Here is an 8,069-nt window from a genome sequence, read left to right as displayed (position 1 = left end):
TTTGTGAAAAACTGCACGTCTTGTTTGAAGATTACATAAGCACATGCGTACACCACAAAGCTTTCAGGGCAGTTTGTCCCCTGTGTAGTCAATATTTTCCCCTTTCCTCTGAAAGTGGAGCTCAGAAATAGACATATTATTCTTGCAACCAGTTCCATGTCTTACTCTATTAAATTCATGACCCTTTTGTTAGATTCTAAAGGAGAGCAAACTGGTTAGGAAGGATGACAACAGAACAGTGATGGGGACATCATCATGCCATGTTATTTCCTCTAGTTCCCACATCACTGCTGTATTCCTCTGATTATTGCAGCCTCAAGAAATGTGCTGATCACCGTGTGTGTTAGGCGACACTGCCAACCCTGAGAAGCTAACATCCCAGATAGAGTACATTATGCATGTGATGTAAATGAGGTATGTGCTCACCACATATCTGCCGTTTGTCATCAGAGAGCCGGCAAACAGGGAGGACGGGTGCAGGGGCTTATTATTCCTTCCACCGTGTCCACAAAACAGCAGCAACAACAAAAATCAGCTGCTCTTCACAGCTGACCTTAATTGTCACAAACAAAATATTTTGGATTTAAAGTATATTTGGAGTAGCACTTTTCATTTGTTGCTATTTTATTAGAAGGGAAAAAAAAAAGATTATCATCTTCACATTCAGAAATTAAACACTGAAATAGAGTAGTGAATGCAAAGAGTGTACCAACTTTATTTCTCAATAACTCAAAAATTGATCTTTAGCTTTTTGTTTCAACAATTAAATGTCAAGATAATAATAGCAATAAAGGTGAATTTATGATTTAGTTAATAAATTGGAATTCAGTCTTATCATTCAAATTTGGGATTTAAATAATAAGATATTAACTGATTTCCTGGACTAAAAGCAGGAGCTTCAACGTTATTAAACAGTCTTTCAGCAGAATGCGGGATGGTGCTTAGACCACCATTAAATTTTTTTTAATGAAATGAAGGCGACACCTCCTAGGGCTGTCTTACTGAACCATCAATAAACAAGCACACATTCATTCCTAATGCTGGGATGGCTGCTCTCCCTGTTCCTTTCTGCCACCTACTTAGACAAGGACAAACCTAGAAAATCAACCAGAGTGAGATACAAGGCAGAGAGATTGTTCACTCACTGCCAAAGATTGTCTAACGAGAGTTAATGACAATGGATTTGCAATCTCAAGGGAAAAAAAGTTATTCACAAAACAAATACCTTCCCAGTGAACATTATTTTTAGCAGAGTCTTTAAATCTCTGCAGAATTTTTAATGGCATTTTCAGACCAATTAATGATAAGTGGACCATGAGTTTAACAATTATACAAGGTACAAAGTTTTAAGATTATAGCTCTTATTTAAACTCTACTGCATATATTTGACACAAATGACAACACAACCTGAAAAAAGACTAAATCTTCTTTTAACTGATTAAGTAAAATATATTCACATTTATGATTAAAATTTTAGTTTTTCATAGCTGAAGTGACCAAAAGAATAGGAAAATGATTGCTGATAAGGCTGGCCAGCCTTCTTGCCTGCATCAGAACTCACATATTAAATTTATAATTTATATAAGGCCTCAAGTTGTGGATTGTGGTCTCTTTTTGGTAATATTAGATGAAGAGCCAGATTATTCTATTTCTCAGACCAAATAAACAAGTCTTAACACAAATATAATCTATTTAGGTACTGTGTGGATTGAAATACTAGTTTTCCCCTGAAGACCAGCTAATACACCCAGCTAATATACTTAAATCACTCATCCTTTGTACTTTTAAGTACTCTGTAATTCAAGTTGTTTTAAAATTCTTTGTTCATTGTTTTAAACAATCACATGCTTTTCCTTTTGAAAAACCAATTTAACTGCAACTTCCTTCAGTATAGTTTCTACTTGAAGATAAATGAATATTAAATATTCCTTCAGACATTACCTCTAGATGATTTTTACCTCATTAAGTTACCTTTTAAAATTAAGTTTATAGAAATGACTCTGGAAAACTAGTTTGTACAAAGCTAGGTGAAATTCACTGACTCATGTAGCACTGTAACCTTGCTGTATTGTTCTGGTCAGTAAACTTATTTACATTTAGCTAATTCTTATTTCTCAGCTAAGTTTTTCAGAAAATAAATAAATAAATGCTTCCATAAACTCCAGAGATCTTTGGTACAAAGACCCGATTTACTTCAAATGGACTTCATGTCCTTTCTATACCCTCTCCTTCCCACCACCACCTACAAAGATGATAAACAAAAATTTGTTTTATTTATGGAATAAAAGTGATGACATGCTACTTATTTATGCTATCAGACTAAGGCAGCTTTGAGTCTAACCTATCCCAACAAAAGAGGAGGCGGAAGGCACACAGCTTAAAACTCATTCAAAATGGAAATCACTGACTCAGTTACCCTGCTTCTCACAAAAAGTATGTTCCATATTCAGTCTTGGTGACCACCAGGATCTTATAAATTGTGAAGTCCAATCTGGATATCTACTGTTTTACACCGCTTGACTTATGAGATGTGACCCAGTTTTAGGCACAGGTCATGAAATCAGGAAGATCAGGATCCACGCTGGCTTCTAAAGCCTTGTAAGTCAGTAATTATTTTATAAATTTAATTTTCTGGATCAGTTCCAGTCTAAGACTTTATTGCATTGTCATTTTAATAAGTAAAGTCAACATTAGGTGCTGAATAAATTTGTACAGGTTGTCTCTCAGTCCCCCTCTGCTATGCTACCTTCTTAATGCATGGTTAATTCTTACGCAGATTCTTACAGGCCCTGTCATTGAAGCTGCATGCCATAGAAGGATGCAGAGATAGCAGCTGCCCCTGTCACTATAAGGGCTTGGAGAAAAATTTTCATCGGTGGTCAGAGTGCATGTGTGCTAAGTCACTTCAGCCGTGTCTGATTCTTTGTGACCCTATGGACTGCAGCCTGCCAGACTCTGTCCAAGGGAGTCTCCAGGCAAGAATACTGGAGTGGGTTGCCATGCCCTTCTCCAGGGGCTCTCCCCGAAGCCCCAGTGGTCAGAGACTGCACCCTAACTGCAGTAGACTGTGGTAAGAGTGGGAGATGAGACATGAAAGAAAGAGGGAAGAAGGATGGGAAGGAGAGAAGGGAAATGAGAAAGAAGAGGGCGGGAATCAGGCAGGGGAGAGAGATGGAGAGATGGGATGAGGAGGAGGTTAGGGAAAGAGAAAGGAAGGGACAGAAATAGATTCTCATACATATAAGGAGGCAGAGGCAGACAAGTACAGACTGTGGGAAACTGATCAACAACCTCCAAAGTAGAAGAACAGACGAGAAAGCAGCAATGAGGCAGAGTAACTGGGACAGAAAAACAAGACTTCAAAACTCTGCTAACTATGGTCTAGTAAGAAGCAACTCTTCTACAAGGTGAATTTCCTCTGTCTGAGCAAGACCAGACACACAGAAGCATAGACAGACACAGATGAAAATAAATTTTTATCCCCATAAGAGTAACTATTTCTCCCAAAGTTTGGTCTCTAGCCACAAGCAGGCAATCAATGAATAATGACTGAGCATTTCAGGCTCAATGTTAGGGAGACAATGACGAGTAAGGTATGGGCTCTTCTTTCAAGTTACCAATAATAGTAACTTCACAGTGTGGCGTGGTGGGAAGGATAGAATTAATATGGAGAAGAGCTGGTAAGTTCTTCACGATTCTCAGGAGTTTTTATTTTTTGTTTTTTAACCTGCATTGGAAGATGACAATAATCTCTATCTCATAAATGAGAACTTCATATAAAAGTATTTATCATCTATAAATGCCTATAAATTAATGTCAATTATTTCAAGTTTTAATTTGGATGTGCAATCCTATACCACCCTGAGTTTCCTCCCACTGAGAGGAGAATCACTTAGCATTTGCTCCTATAGTATTTTTATGTATGTAGTATATACGTTATACTATATACTATACTATTTACTATATACTATACTATAAAAGTATATAGTATTTTTATGTAGCAAACAGGTTGACTTTCTGCAAGCTTATTTATAAAGAGAAATACACTCAATTTACCTCAGTTACCACTACCATTGTTAGTATTCATGCCCTATCCTACCTCGTCTCTCATATGCAGACACACACACACACACACACAGTGCTACATTTCTTAGCCAAGCATTCAAGACTTCAAGCATCTGAACCCTACCCACCTCTAACTCAGAAGCCACTTCTCTCCTGAGTTAACTGTCCACCAGCCATTGTTCCCCTCATGAGGAGGCCCATGCTCCACCCAGATTCATTCTAGGACCCCACTTGCTGGTCTCTCTTCTCTCCACACTCTGCCCATCCTGTCTTTTCTTTAGGCATTTTAAGCCCCCCCCATTCCACAGAGCCTCTCCTCCACCTCCGTCATTGATTGGCAGGGCCCGCTTGATGTTCATGAGCTTAATCATCCTTGCAGTTCCTTGCACTTATTTGACACTTGGACCCCACACTGTCAGGTGCCCTCTTATGTATCTGTCCTACCTCTTGAGTCAGATTATATTTTCCTTTCAAGGCAGAAAGGACTAGTAAATATTTTCCTGAAGCCCAAGCATCTACTGTAAGCTACACACATTGATGGTGAGCATTTCCAGTCTAATGTCTTGTTCTGTCACATGGTTGCAAACAACAATAATGAAGCCAGAATAATATTTATCTGCATCAAGTGTACTTCATATACAGTCTCTTGCTTAACCTTCCACACAATATTATATGGCATATTCATCACTTTCACCTCCCAAAGGAGTACACAAAGGCACAGAAAAATAACAGGCCCCAGGTGACCCAACTAGTTATAGATTGATTTTGAAGTGAGACGATCACCAATCAGTCTGTGAAGCTGAGTTTTGGATCTGGATATTGCTAATTTCAAAGAGCCCTGTTCCTTCTTTCATTACCAGTATTCCGCTTAGACCTGGGGAAATAATTTTACAACAATCAAATTAATGGTCTGGAATAAGAAATATTAAACTTGTTGCCAACCTCCCTTTTAGGAGTGTCATTAAATGTGGAGAATTCATCTTCTTAAAAGAATAGAAAGTTTTTGGTAAGCTGACGTGATTTTTAAAGGAGTTCACTAAAACGTTTCTTTAGAGAAAATGCTTGCTTTCTTATTCCCGTTTTACAAATGGAAAAACTGACATTAATTTTAATGTTAATATTTTAATATCAACATGGACAAAAGATCCCAAATCTATGGTTTCTCTTTTCATAAAATTTACATTGATCCTCAACATGGGGAGAAGACAGTGTTAGAGTGATCTTCTTCCTTGAAAACCACAGGGGACTCTCGGCAGCCTAGAGATTACAAGGAACTACAGCTACTGGGCAGTGACTGTAGGAGACACCCTTTGTGTTATTTCAGAGCCAATACTGTTGACCTCATTTACAAAAAGATACAACGGGCAAATCAGGGTTGCACCAAAAGTAAAAGTAAGCATTTCTATCCACAGTGGGCACTGGATCTAAGCTAAAAGTGAACATCTGCCAGAGTGTTCCCAAGAGTTCATTTTGACCATCAGACTTAAGACAATGCCGAGAGGGAAACAGTGATGGGAAGAATGCATAAAGTACATCTACATGCAGAGTTTTCATACATATTCTCCATACCCAGTTCTACACCTACAAGCTGCGAATGAGAATCAAGTACACCAGTACCTAACTCCATAAAGAAAAGAGAGTAGAACACATATGCAGAGACTTACTTACACAAGCAGACAGATATACACTGATATATAGACACCCACACATAATACACAGATTCAAAGAAAGACACAGAAATAGACACACAGACATATTTGCAGACACACAAACTCAGGCAGACACACAGACACGATGAGATACTGACAAATGCACAGGCATACTTAGGGATGCACACAGTCAAATGGACACACAACAGACAGCTGGCTATTCCCACAAGACAGACTCAAGGACAGAAACACACATACACACACATGAGTGCACACACACAGGCTGCAGGCATACCTAATACAGACACAAAAAGCTATGCATAGGGATGACAGACTCACACAGATAGACAGGCAGACTAACACACAGATTTACACTCACAATGAGAAATACACACATAACTCTTCATAGAGATGCACACACACTCACGTACAACCACAGCTAATGTGCAGTCTCTGAGCGTGTGGTCAGGACTCATCAGAACAGTTGGGCAGAGATTGGTGTTGGAGAGGAAGGTGAAGTCTGTCTGCTACTGCAGAAGAATGTGGAATTTGAAATCAGCTACTTGGAAGAGCTTCAACTTTGATACTACCTGTGCAAATGTAAGCAAATGACCAGAGCTCTGAACTGCATCCTCACTTGTAGAAGAGGAATGATAAAAATTCTACCTCTAAGGATGAATGTTGGGATTAAGTGTGATAATCAGTGTGAAAAAAATGCTGTTCAAATAATTTAAAAGACTGACATTTCGGTGGTAGATTATTATCATCACCTTCCTAAAACTGCAAACAGCAAAGAAAGCTTCTAGGAAGAGAAACAGGAAAAGCCTTATCCAACTCATCCACTGTATCCACTGCTACAAAAGCTTAAGCAGGTCTTAAAAAATTTTTGAGCTATAAACACATAAACTTCTACACCAAATACAAGCACAGAAAATTCTTAAGCACAGTATCAACTTAAACCAGCTAATATGAATGCCTACTGTGTGCCACACATGCCTGAAAATTAAAATGTTCTATTTAATCAAATACTCTGATTAGTCAAGTTATCATACATAACTTAACGTCATATTTGGCACCTCTATTTGCAAGGATTATAGTGTAACAGTATAAGCAGGACTAAGACTGAATCTAGCACTTTGAGGCCTCGTGGTGTTTCAGAGCCACCACCACGAACATTTTAGGAGCATGTAGAGCTCACCCTGGGATCTGGAGAGGACACAGCACTGAGAGCCGGGGACATGCGGTCTGGTCACAGTCTCACTCATGCCTTGTTGTTGGATTTGGGCAAATCACTTAACGTCTTCCCATTGCAGTTTCCTCGTCTATAAAATACAGAGCTGTGCTAAATGATCTCAAAGGGCTCTTTTGGCTCCAATTTAATTTTCTACTAGTGTGATAGACTGAAGAAATACTGGCTAATGGGGTTTCTGTTGAGAGAATGCTGAATATACTAGTTTTTACTATATTACTATAAAAAACAAAAACATTTGTAACTTTATATATCTGAGAGGAAAAGATTTATCATTGCTGGACCAGAGAAAACACAGTCAACTTATTGTCGTGATGAGTATTATATAAGAATAGAAATAGGTTAAAGATCTTTCTGGGGTTCCTGGAAATCCAAGAACGGAACAGACATTAGATCCCTAATTCCTAGGACAAAGGTCCTTGAAGATAACCCCCAGGATGCCTGAAGCCAACATCTGTGAAATGGGAAGCCCGAGTCTGAAGAAAGCTCACATGGCTTTAAATAGAGCACCTCCCTCCCAGCTCAGGGAAATGCAGATGGATCCAGTTCCCCAAAGGCAAGCAGATAACAAAATAACACAGTGTTTTTTCAAGCAGTAGCTTAGGTCTTTCCAAGAGTCTAAAAATGAGACTCTAGATAGACTTTTTTGTCATTGTTAGACTTAGGAGACAGCTTGTATTGTCTTGAGGAGCTTTGTGAAAATTTAGGAAAATAGTTTAGAATCTGTTCAGTCTTCCCAAGGCTGTGTTTTAAAATGAACCCACTTTAAATGTTCATGTTTTACTAGGTTTTTAAATATATGATTTGTCATTTAAATGGTCTAAGTCTTACCTTTAAAAACTTCTCTGCAATCAACTGACTTGAAACCCAATATTTTGTTCCAATTGAGAATCATAGCTATATATATTTTTCTTTAATGTGCATTTTTAAAAATAACTGAAAAATTTCTGACAACATGTGTTTTGAATTTTCTGCAACTCAGACATTTTTAAATTGTTTAATACATTGAATGGATCCTAAAGGCTATCTAGGTGGGGCTGATCTACTTTGGAATCTAAGGATTCTTTAGGAATATTTAATGAATTTTCTGATGTGGGGTAACACAC

General features: G+C 38.2%; 1 protein-coding gene across 30 annotated transcripts in view; it reads right to left on the bottom strand.

Moving 5' to 3' along the window:
* Positions 1 to 8,069, bottom strand: part of SOX6 (SRY-box transcription factor 6) — a 672,686-nt gene that overhangs the window by 60,997 nt on the left and 603,620 nt on the right. The window lies entirely within an intron of this gene.

This window comes from Cervus canadensis, chromosome 11 (assembly GCF_019320065.1).
Source record: "Cervus canadensis isolate Bull #8, Minnesota chromosome 11, ASM1932006v1, whole genome shotgun sequence".
NCBI lineage: Eukaryota > Metazoa > Chordata > Mammalia > Artiodactyla > Cervidae > Cervus > Cervus canadensis.
The sequence above is the reverse complement of the archived record's forward strand: the minus strand, read 5'-3'. Positions and strand labels throughout refer to the sequence as shown.